We start from the raw sequence: 12,014 nt of genomic DNA, 5'->3' as shown, positions 1-12,014 counted from the left end.
GTCTCTGTGTGCTTTATTATCATAATAATAATAAGCAGAGCCCCCCCCCCCCTCTGTTCAATGGCTCACTTTTTGTTGGCAAAATTTTGCATTTTTCTCCTTAGCTTGATCTACATAGAAAAATGACTTTGAACCTCCAGGAAAAAATATTATGAAGACAGCTGGATACATCAGGTTGAATCTCATACCTGCCTCTTGATATTTCCGATTACTGAAATAAATGTGTTTCTTTTCTGTCTGATATACAGTGAATAATCATTTTCTACACTCTACTGTCTCCACATTAGAATACTTTTTCCTTCTGTCACAGTTTTTGTCAGGATCAACTCTTTCTACTGGTAGGTGCGCATCTTTACTAATAAAGGTCTTGGCTGCTTTCTCACGACCAGATTTAGAGCATACACATGGTGTGCCCTTTCAATTAACAGTTACTCCTGTGGAATACCAGTCCAGTTGTTTATCTGTGCATTGATAGAATTAACAGTCTGTTCCTTCTAGTTTCTTTTGCCACAAAAAGTTCACGTTTCCCTATGTGCTCTTTCCTCTAATTCTTCCGTTTTTTTTTTTTGAAGCATTGCTTTTGAGCAATCTCCTATTCAGCCGACCTTTTTTTCGTTTTGATCTCTGATTTTTGCAGTTTTATCAGGTCATCTAAATATCGACTCAAAGCGCATTCCATTTTTGGTGCCTTTGGTTATTTGAGTTGATACACTCCTTCAGAGTTTTGTTTATTTTAATCAACTCTGAGTATACTTGACTTTTTTTTCCCTTAGATTACTGGAAGTCATGTCTTGCATCAAAGCTGGAGCTTGAACTGCTTTTTGCTGAACAGCTGCAGGATTCTTCCTAGTCAGTATTTTCTCTTCACCTTTTCTAGGTGATCTTCTTTCAGGCTCTCTCAGTTTATTCTTTGCTGGCATCTAAGCAGTGTACTTTACTACTACGAAACAAACACACCTTGTAGTTAAAAGTCGGTTCCACACAAAGAATATGAAGAAAAATAAAGTTTCTGACCAACACAGCAGAATATACACAAAACCAAATTTATTGAGTAAGCACTTTCATGGACCTAGCCACTTCATCAGACCACATTAAAACTAAATAACACAAGGCCCTACTATATAAAAAAAGCTCAACAAGTCATAAACCAATAAAAACAACCAATTCAATTAACAAGTTGGTTTACGAGCCTGCAAAGCTGGTTTTAAAGTAACAGTACTATTTAGCCTGGGTGGTCTGAGTATGAAGTGCAATAATCCATTTAACTTCCATCTGTTCCACCCAATTTACAATATCACCAGCTCGAACACAATTAAACGATAACTGTAGACCTAAAAAAACAGAAAACATGACATTTAAAAACATCAATATGTTGTGCAAGAGCATTGGTAGTACAACTGTTCCTTATATTACCCAAGTGCTCCAGAATCCATTCCTTAAAGGGGTGGTTAGCTTTATCCAGATAAAAACTTAAGCACTGATTACATATCGCCAGATAAACTAAGTCAGAAATTTACAGTCAGCATTAAACCTCGGTGAAAAAAACTTTCTTAGTTACTGGATGTACAAAGCTTTTCTTTTCATAAATTAAACAGGATTTAGCAGACTGGCAAGGGTACGTCCCCAGCCTATCAGAGCATGCACAATGCTTACCATCAAACACACCATAGCAGAGAAATGTCTCTTCAAAGAGTTGTTCCTAAAAATATAATTAGGTTTATCCCAAACAACCTTCCTGACCTTAACATCAGTCATGAGCACAGGCCAGACTCTAGATGATCTCTGTTGTAATTTTATTGACAGAGGTTATTCAATGGTTGAGGTTGATAAATATGCCAGTGTTGCTGCTGTTGACAGAAGAAATGTTGCACATCCTTATTTCTCTAAGGATAGGAAACCATGTACTAGCTTGCGAAGTTGTACTAAAAGTACTAGAATCACCCTGACCTATTCAAGTGATATTTGCACTGGATGTGATGTTGAGAGTAAGCAATGGTTTGTGCTCATGATTGAGTAACTAAGAAGGTTAAAACTAACCGCCCCTTTAAGGAATGGATTTTGGAGCACTTAGGTGATATAAGGAACCATTGTACTACTAATGCTCTTGCACAACATATTGATGTTTTTAAAGATAATGTTTTCCATTTTTTAGCTCTACACCTATCTTTTGATAGTGTTCGAGGTGGTGATCTTGTAAATTGGGTGGAACAGATGGAAGTTAAATGGATTATTGCTCTTTGTGCTCATAGACCACCCAGGCTAAATGGTACTGTTCTTTTAAAACTGGCTTTGCAGGCTTCCTAGCCAACTCCTTAACTGAACTGGTTGTTTTCACTGTTTTTTATTGGTTTATAGCTTGTTGAGCTTTTTGTATATAGTAGTGCTTTGTTTTATTTAGTTTTAATGTGGTCTGATGAAGTGGTTAGGTCCATGAAAGCACTTAAATTTGGTTTTGCGTATGTTCTGCCATGTTGACTGGAACCTCGTGTTTCTTCACAGTGTACTTGCTAGCCAGTAACTGAATTTTACTCAAGCTGACAATATCACAGGCCGCTGTTTCTCAGTTTTTTTTCCGCACAGAGAGCTGAAGTTAAGCTGGTGATCAGTGTGCAGCTATCTTGAAAGTCAAAATCACTCCTCCTTTCTTTTGATGACTTCTTGGACTTCTGCATTCCACCACCAGCTTTCCTTATACCTGGGGCTTGGCCACATACTGGTTCTATATCCTTACACATGATGTTTGAGACATTGCCATTCTTCTTCAACTCCCCTATTTGCTCTTCTTCCTGAGGTGCTAGAGGCCTGAATAATTCCTTGAACTCTTGTGCTTTCACTTCAGTCGACTTCCAAATCTCCAACCTTGTCTCTGTTAACCTTAGAGTCATCTCTGACCACTGTATGTGGATGACCGTAACAACCAATAATTTATGCTGTGATATGACTATTTCACTGGGGATGACTTTGCAATCACTGCTTCTACTCAATTGTTCTTTTCCTTACTAGGAGAAAATCTACCAAAGTTGCATGCTGGGCACTCTGGTATGTGATCTTGTGACAAATCTCACTTGCTGAACCATGGGTGTTGGCCACCATCACGCCATTTGCCAGACAGAGGTCTAGAATGGCTTTTCCTCCTCTATTTCTATTGCTCTACCACATGGAACCAGGCAGTTCTCATATCCTGTTCTGTCTATCCAAATATGTGCTTTCAGGTCACCCATTATCAACACCAATTTGTGTTCTCCTGCTTTACCTAGCAGATCTTGTAACTGCTGTCTGAATGCATTCTTTTCCTCACGATAAAACCCTGCTGTGGGGCACAGCCAGAGATTATGAGCAGTACCCTATATTCTTACACTGAAGTGTGATTGCCATGAATGAAATCACTAATTCTGATGACATCACTCACTGTCTTCTAAAGCTTCTCCCTCACCACAATTCTCATACCATCTCTAGTCTGTCCCTCTCCTAAGAAATACACTCTGGATGCCAAGCTAAATGGCTCTGTTGCCCTGCCCTTTCATCTGGTCTTCTGCTTACAGAGGATGTCTAGCCTCCTTCTCATCATAATGTCATTCACTTCAAGCCAAATCCTGTCAATAACCTGTATCGAGTGTAGATGGATTGGTTTTATGTCCAGCTTTCACTCAACAGAGCTGTCCCAGGTAAATGAAGCTGGTCAAACAGACATTGGCTTGTAGTTTACTGACCCAGGGCTGCTAGGCTTTATGGCAGGCACACAATTGCCAACATTGATACATATACCCCTCCCATCATTAGCATGGGTCCCTGGCTTAGGCTGGAGTAGGCCGTCAACCTACTTATCACTGGCAAATACCCATGCCCATTTGGTGACAGTCAACACAACCGAATCCAGTGAAGCCAATTTTTACACCACTGATTGGCTAGCCCTGACATGGTGCACAGTCTGTGATCTGTGATATCCTGTATACAGGATACTCCACACTACAGCTGATGCTCAAAGTGGTTTGTCTATAAAACTCTTCCACCTATAGGGCACAACCTAGTATCTCTGCTGCTGCCCATAACACCACTCTTGTGCGAGCCTGAGGTGGAAACACTCAGGATGTTTTTGGGAGGTTGGAGGAACCCAGGCACAGAAAAACATGCAAAACACCATACAGGCATTGACCGAAGGTCAAGATTGAACACTATACTTTGTGCATGATGGGCACAGATCTTAACCATTATGTCAACTGTACATCATCCCTTCAAGTTCTACATACATTTAAAATTCTATGTTCCCCATTTATCCCTACATTACACCTTACCCTTTTTCCACCTACCTCAATGCCTTGTTAAATGGTACTGTGGATTCACTTTCCAAAACCCATTCTGGGAGCCCATATATAGTTCTACAACCCTCTCTGTGAGGGAGTACTTGTAGACAGTCAAGGGAATACTTAACCCCCACAATTATTCTCTGTGCCCTTTCTTTTATGTCTGTCCTTGCTGCTCAGGATGTCCTCTCTACACCTTTCTAAAATGATCTTGCGAACAAATATGAATGCAGACTCCCATATCTCTTCACACATTCCTTCTCCTTTATCCCAAGGATCTTTCCAGTGGTTTTCTTCTTGATTCTTTCAAGCTGCTCAATGGCTTCTCCACTTTATGGACTCCAAAACTGCACACAGTACACAAAGTGTGAACACATAAAAGCCCTGCAGAATGGAGGCATTACTTCCTTACTCTGGAGTCTATCTCCTCAATGATACACCACAGAATTCTGCTTACTGCTGCCACTGAGTTCTACCCTTTCAACACGTTTGAAAAGGGAACTGTTTGACAGTAGTTTTTCTATACAAAATATTTTACATAGGTTTACTATCAAAATGTGGAAAATTTAAATAAATGTCCACCTTTTAATCAAACCAGTTTGCCAAAATTGGTAATAACGAATTACCAAAATTTTGGAAATAGTAACATGGAATCGACATTTGAACACCAGAAGTTCCAATGTCAAAAGTCTTGTGTTACCAATAATGTTTTTGCAGGGGGGCAAGCTCCCCTGCACCCCCCCACACCCCCTGCATTTTATATATTCCATCGCCAAGATCGCACTACAGTGAGAAAAGGGTACATTTCCCAATTCCCACTATAGTGCGATCTGTTATCAGAATGTTGACTCCACATTAACGAATGCACACTACCATTCTCTAATGTGGATTCAAACATTTTCCAGATTGGAATTACGAAAACTTGAAAACAGCCTTTCGACCTTCCCAGATTCACGTAAGTGCCAATCTAAATTCTGATAGTAAACCATTTATATGTCTCATTTCACCGATACCAAATCACTTAAAGTTCATTTCACCTAAAACTCATTTGACCGACTCTCATTTCACCGAATTTTAGTAATGGCATTGTGTAGAGTACTATAAGGCAAGTAAAAAGTATATGCCCATCTCGCCACTGCAGTGCGATCCTTAAGTTAGTATATATGGTTAGGGGGAGTGTGGGGGGCACAGCCCCACACCTAGTTTGGTTTTATATTGTCCGGTTTCGGTTAAGAGGGTAAGTATGTAATATTTAAGTTCTGGTAAGAGTTAGTAATTGGTGTTAAGTGTGCATGTCTGTGGTTTAAAATGTACTATTTTAAAATTCAGCATTGTAAGCAGTCGGTGAAATCAGAGTTGGTTAAATGAGTTTTAGGTGAAGTGAACTTTAGGTGATTAGGTCTCAGTGAAATGAAAGTCCGTCAAATGAGATTTAGGTGAAGTGAAGTAGATACACACACACACACACACACACAAATGCACTGAATGGTGGGTTTGCAAAATTCAGAAGTGTACTTATCCTCCCTGTATCTGTTCCATTTGCTCAGAATCACAGTTCAGGAAGATAAAGTGGGTAATTTGCTGAGGGATGCTCTTTGGTTTAAATATCAAATATGTTCGGAATGGAGGGAATCATAAGAAATGCAAATCTACACAGTCTTGTAACTATTACACCTTGCAAGTTCCTCCCCAAGACTGTACCTCCCCTCTCAAATGGTACTAGGCCAGTTCATAGCAGATTAATAGGCCAACAACCCCTGGAGGTCTTTTTAAGCCTAGCCTTGCTTCCCAAATTTATCTGGCAGGTTGATACTTTAGAGATGTCTTATGGGGTATATGTAGACTTGGGCATGGGTAGTCACACATTTACAGGCTGTCTTTATCTATTAGAGAGACAGGTGCCAGACCAGGGGTAAATTTCCGGTTTCCTAACCTCTTGTCCAAGTTATGCTTAAACTGGGTTATTGAAAAACTCTACTTGACATACATGGGAAGCCTGCTTCAGAGATGGGGTAGTCTCAGAGACAAATACCTGTCCCTCCAGCATGTCTTGCTCATAGTGCAGGTAAACATTAGGTTTCTACACAGGATAATTCTGATGTTACTAGCTTTGTGGATGTGCAACAGGTCCATCAAAGCTGCATCAGAGGATGCTTTTATAGGCCAGTCATTGACCACCAGTCAGCAGCATGTAGGATACCACTTACAAGGACAAGGCTTTGAGGCTATCCATGTAGGACATGTTTACACCCTGTATTCTTTCTGTGAGGAACCTCTGTGGATGCAGTTGTTGTAAATGCCTGATTAGGTTCACACTAAAGGGGGCACTGACTTCAGCAGACCAGTCACTGAGTAAGAAGTACAGCAGAACAATGACATCCTTAGACTTGGATGATATACCCTTGCTTATAAGTTGTGCAACAAAGAATGATTTCCTTTCTCTGCTGACATAGTATGATCAAAAGGCAGATTGCTGTCCACGTTCCCAGATCTTCCACGTTCCCAGATCGCGGACCACATGGGGTCTAGTCTTAGGGGTGCATTATCAATATGGTAGCTTTCAGGGGTACCTGTCTTCCCAAAGGAGAGTATGGTGCATTTCATGGAACTGAGGTTTAGACCATGGCTCTGACAGCAGTTATTTGTCTATATCACACCTTCTTGGGGGCGTATTTGTGTCAGTAGGGAGTCTATGAATGCATCTAGTTTGCAATCATCTGTAAATATGGTCAGCCAGAAGCCCCTGACGTTGGCCTTGACCTCAGAAAACAGATACCAAGAAGAAGCAGCCTCAGCAGTGAGCCTTGAGGGACACTGTTTGTGAGTAGTCACGCTTCTTTGGTCCTATCACTGAGCCAGCTGGCTATCTAGCAGGTGACACAGGGGGTATATATCTAATTTCAGGAGTTTGTCAACAATGTGTGAGTGGTACTGTGCTGTAGGTTTTGTCCAGGTCAAGGCAGGGAGTATGCACTGTTTTTCACTCGTCCACTGCTCTGATGACCTTCTCGAAGAAGTCCACCAGGTTAAGTAGGCATGAGCTGTCCTTCAAGAAACTCAACAGGGTTGGATCCAGTGACTGAAGGTTCTCTTTGCCAATCTCAGAGTGAACCTGTGAATACCCAACCAATTATCCAGATCCCATTTGAAGGAGGATAGTGTATCACACACTGCTTTATCTACTGGGGGTGTCTCTAGTCCACTGGTGAGGGAAATGCTGAGCAAAAGAAAGGACCTTGATGTTAAAGTTCAACATATGTATTTGGATGTTTAACATAAGGAATGGGAGACATTGTTGCTCTCAACCCTCCACCTCCAAAATGTGGAACACTACCTCTTAAAAAGTAAAATGAACGGACAAAACATGGAACCATTACTAGCAACTTAAGTTAGGAAAGTCACAACATATTATTCTTTCTTCATTTCTTACAGTTCTTTTGATGAATTAATATGACTTAGTACTATTCAGCATTATTTACCATGGACAGTTTTTAAAAAGTCTTAGCAATGAATGTATGACAAACCCTTTCAAAGTGGAGAACACAGAATTTTAAACGCTCAAAATGAGGACTGTTCATGATACATTTGAGAGGTGGGTAGGAAATTATGGCCTGAAACTAAAATAAGGGAGTATTATTTACTAACTGCATAGCAGAGTTCTGAAAAAGAACAACAAATTAATTGCCGGAAGAAAGACATTTACATTACAGGTGCAACGGGGGACATTCTTGTGGTATCTTTCTTTAAATAAACTGCCACTAATAAAATATAAACATTCTGAAGAAAGACTTAGTTTAGGGTTGGGTTGTTAAAAGTGAAGAAACTGTTCATTGTATTTTTATGATTGTCAGACAATTCAAACATTTTGGGAAACGGCAATTTCAACAAGTTTTATTAGAAAATGAGAGAAACTGTCATGAAATTTATGGATATTAGAAGATTTAAATGAAATGGAAGCATAATATATTAAATGATGTTGGTGTGCTTGCTTGAAGTGGAACATGTGCAGATGAACTTTATACAATAAAAAGTGGGCTAATGCAAATAGCATACCCACTTACAACAAATTCAGAGGAAAAACTGCTAACCTTCCACAAAATAACTGCAACCCATTTCAGTCAGCCACCTGTTACATATTCATCCAACTCTCCTTTCTAAATAAACTCTACCCCACATCCTGTGCATTTACACAATAAGTAGCATCAACATAATTAACTTCTAACCTGCTAATATTATATCTCTTCACTCCTAATTCAGTGCATTGCATTTTGCAACAACTCATTATCGCTGCATTTTTAATTACACTCTTACCCTTTTCTAAACATGTACAGACTATTCACATATTCATAATACAAGTGACTCAAATGCTGTAGTTTGAAATTTTCAACCACTGAATTTTACTGAATTTTTTACACTGTTAAGCTGTTACCCATTACTGCTGTTTTACTGTATAAAAACTAAGTTTGCAATTTGCATTTTTTGTAATTCTGGATTGTGGCTGAAATGGGTCTATTTTGAATCAGCCCATTACCAAAGTTAACAAATGTAAATAAAGAGATAGATAAATAAAGCTATAGTTATGGAAGAAGGCTTAGGGAGGCTGAATGTTTTGTACGTGCCTGTCACAAACATGCTTTCTGAAACAGTTCATATTATGTAAACTATGTGTGCATATATGTAAGTATATGTTTATGCGTATGTGTGTATATATATATATATATATATATATATATATATATATATATGTATGTATATATATATATATATATATATATATATATATATGGGTCTACTTTACTTGACCTAAATTTCATTTGACTGACACCCACTTGAGCTAAATTTCATTTCACTGACTTCCATTTCACCAACATGCAAGACATATACTTGTAGTGGGTTTTCCTTCACCTGTGACTTGTTTGTGATAAAAATAATTACTGTAAGTTACTGTGCTGACCATTAGAATTCCGATAGTCATGTAGAAAGCAGTGCTGTAGTGTTTCTAAATGTGGATTTTTCTATTTACATTTTTATGGGAAGTATCTAAAGTAATTTGGCGATTGTTTTGTGCGTTCCCAGCAGTAGTGGCATCGTGTAGAGTACTGTAAGGCAAGTTCAAGGTATATACCCTTTCCCCACTGTACTGCAATCCTGAAGTTAGTATATATAATTAGGGCGTGCGAGGGCGTAATCCCCCCACCTAGCTGGTTGTACATTGTCCCGTTTCTATTAACAGGGTCAGTAAGTAGTTTTTACGTTCTGGAAATGGTTAGTTATTGGTGTTCTAAGTGTGCTTGTCTATGGTTTAAGATTTAGTATGTTGCAATTCAGCATTGTAAGCTGTTGGTGAAATGGGAGTCAGTCAAACGAAATTTAGGTTAATTGGGTATCAGTCAAATGAAATTTAGGTCAAGTGAAGTAGACCTATTATATATATATATATATATATATATATATATATATATATATATATATATATATATATTTTTTTTTTTTGTTTATATTACATACATCCACACACACACACACACATATATATATATATATATATATATACATACATATATACACACACACATATATATATATATATATATATATATATACACACATATATATATATATATATATATATATATATATATATATATATATATATATATATATTCTCCACGTTTGGAATTTTAAGTTATAAATTTACATCTCTCTCTCTTCTTTTTTCACTGCGTGTCATGGGACATTTTCAATCAACCTGTGCTACCAGCAGCAAAGGCAGATGGGGACTTTGGTTTAATGTTTCACATGAAGAACAAAAGGTCAGGACTGCAGTAACCCTGTATGTGCTGCACAGCAGTATTAATATTGGAAAAGTGGTCCAAATACTCAGTGTAGGAAAAAATCCACAAATGTCTGACCATTCACAATCAAAGACAAGAAAGGCAATTGTGCTACCAACTGAACCACTGACACTGTTAATGTGTGTACATAGACATGTGCATGTGTGTTTTAGAGTATCTCCTCTGAACTTAAAAAAAATAGAATGCAAAGCAAGCAAGAAACAGCAAAACTATAAAACTTGTTCTTATGCCTTAAGTATTTTACACCCCCACAAACCACTGTGACTTAGTACTCTGCCACCACAATCCTGAAACTTGCACATACTACCTACAACAGTCTTGTACCATGGAGCAGGACACTGATGCACTGCAACCTCAGACTTTATATATTAGTCCATAGTCACTCTTGCAGTTGCATTACTCTGAGGAATATAGTTAAAATCTTTAGAATGCCATCAGCTCTATGACACAGAGGAAAGCACTCCTGCTGATGATCCCAGGGACTGGATTTTGATAAGCAGCCCTAGTCAGAGAGAGGAAGGGGAAGAATAAAGGGGCTGCATCTGTTCACCTTGATGAGGGGGGAGGAATATTTGCTAGAGGTAAGTGCAGCTGCTGTTTTGCTAGTGTTTTCAGAAAGAAAGGCAGAGCACAAGTCAAATCAGATGGGATGGGACCAGAGTAGAGGTGACATGCTACTGTAAAGGTGGAGCATAGTCTCAGAGTGTTTCACTGCATGTCCCAGGAAGATGGGGTCCCAAGATATGCACATTACCTTGGATATGATGACTTTTGTCCCTCAGGAAGCAAGCCCAAAGTGAGCCTAGAACTAGCGCAAGAAGTTAAGGCTTCAAATATGTCCAGTTCACAGAATGCAGGATGATGACCTCTCCCCGGTTTTATCAACCCTTATTCCTAGTGAGCAAAGCGGACTGAATGGACCAGCTGGGTTAGAATGGAAAAAAAACCCTCAGAACTCCAATGGGACACTATACATTTTATGTGTTGGTGCGCGCACACACACACACACACACACACACACACACACACACACACACACACACACACACACACATCTGAAAAGATCTAAACATAAGATCGACAATAAAATGACAGACAGAAAAATATCTAAAAGTAAAAAAAAAAAGCCCTAAACTGAAAAACATCTAAACATAAGACGCTGAAAAAAACTGAGGTTACACTGGAGAGGGTTTATGTCCTTTCCCCACTGTTGTGCCATCTCAGGGTTGATATATATAATTAGCAGGGGTTGTGGGGACAGGGCAAAAAACACAGAAAAAGTGACAGTCTAAACACACAAAACCATTGAAAAATCAGACAAAAATCGAACCACATTTTCTCAATATTTTTGCAGGAGGGCAAGATCCCCCGCATTATATATACCACATGTGAGGTTGCACAACACTGGAGAAAGGGCATAAAGCCTACCCTAGTATTCATTCAATTTTGTCAGTGTTTTTCAGTTTAGATATTTTTCTGTTGGTCTTTTTACTGTAGGTCTTATGTTGTTTGATCATTTCAGGTACACCCATTTATATAGAGAGTGAGAGCGTGTGCATGTGCTCTCTCTCTATATATATTTACGTGTGTGTGTGTGTGTGTGTGTGTGTATATATATATATATATATATATATATATATATATATATGTACACATACACGTGTGTGTGTATACATATATATATATATATATATATATATATATATATATATATATATATATATACACACACACACACACACACACGTGTGTCTGTGTCTCTGTTCACACACATTTATTTTTATTTATTAAATGCTTGTTAACTTGGAAAGTATCACACAGCAAATCCTGTTTATAAGGATGATCTGTGAAGAAAAAC

General features: G+C 38.5%; 1 protein-coding gene across 1 annotated transcript in view; it reads right to left on the bottom strand.

The window, feature by feature from the left end:
* Window positions 1-12,014, bottom strand: part of YARS2 (tyrosyl-tRNA synthetase 2) — a 202,102-nt gene that overhangs the window by 163,363 nt on the left and 26,725 nt on the right. The gene's annotated exons all lie outside the window — the stretch shown is intronic.

The sequence above is a fragment of the Protopterus annectens genome, chromosome 11.part0 (assembly GCF_019279795.1).
Source record: "Protopterus annectens isolate FY-2018-M chromosome 11.part0, PAN1.0, whole genome shotgun sequence".
Taxonomy (NCBI): Eukaryota; Metazoa; Chordata; order Ceratodontiformes; family Protopteridae; genus Protopterus; species Protopterus annectens.
The sequence above is the reverse complement of the archived record's forward strand: the minus strand, read 5'-3'. Positions and strand labels throughout refer to the sequence as shown.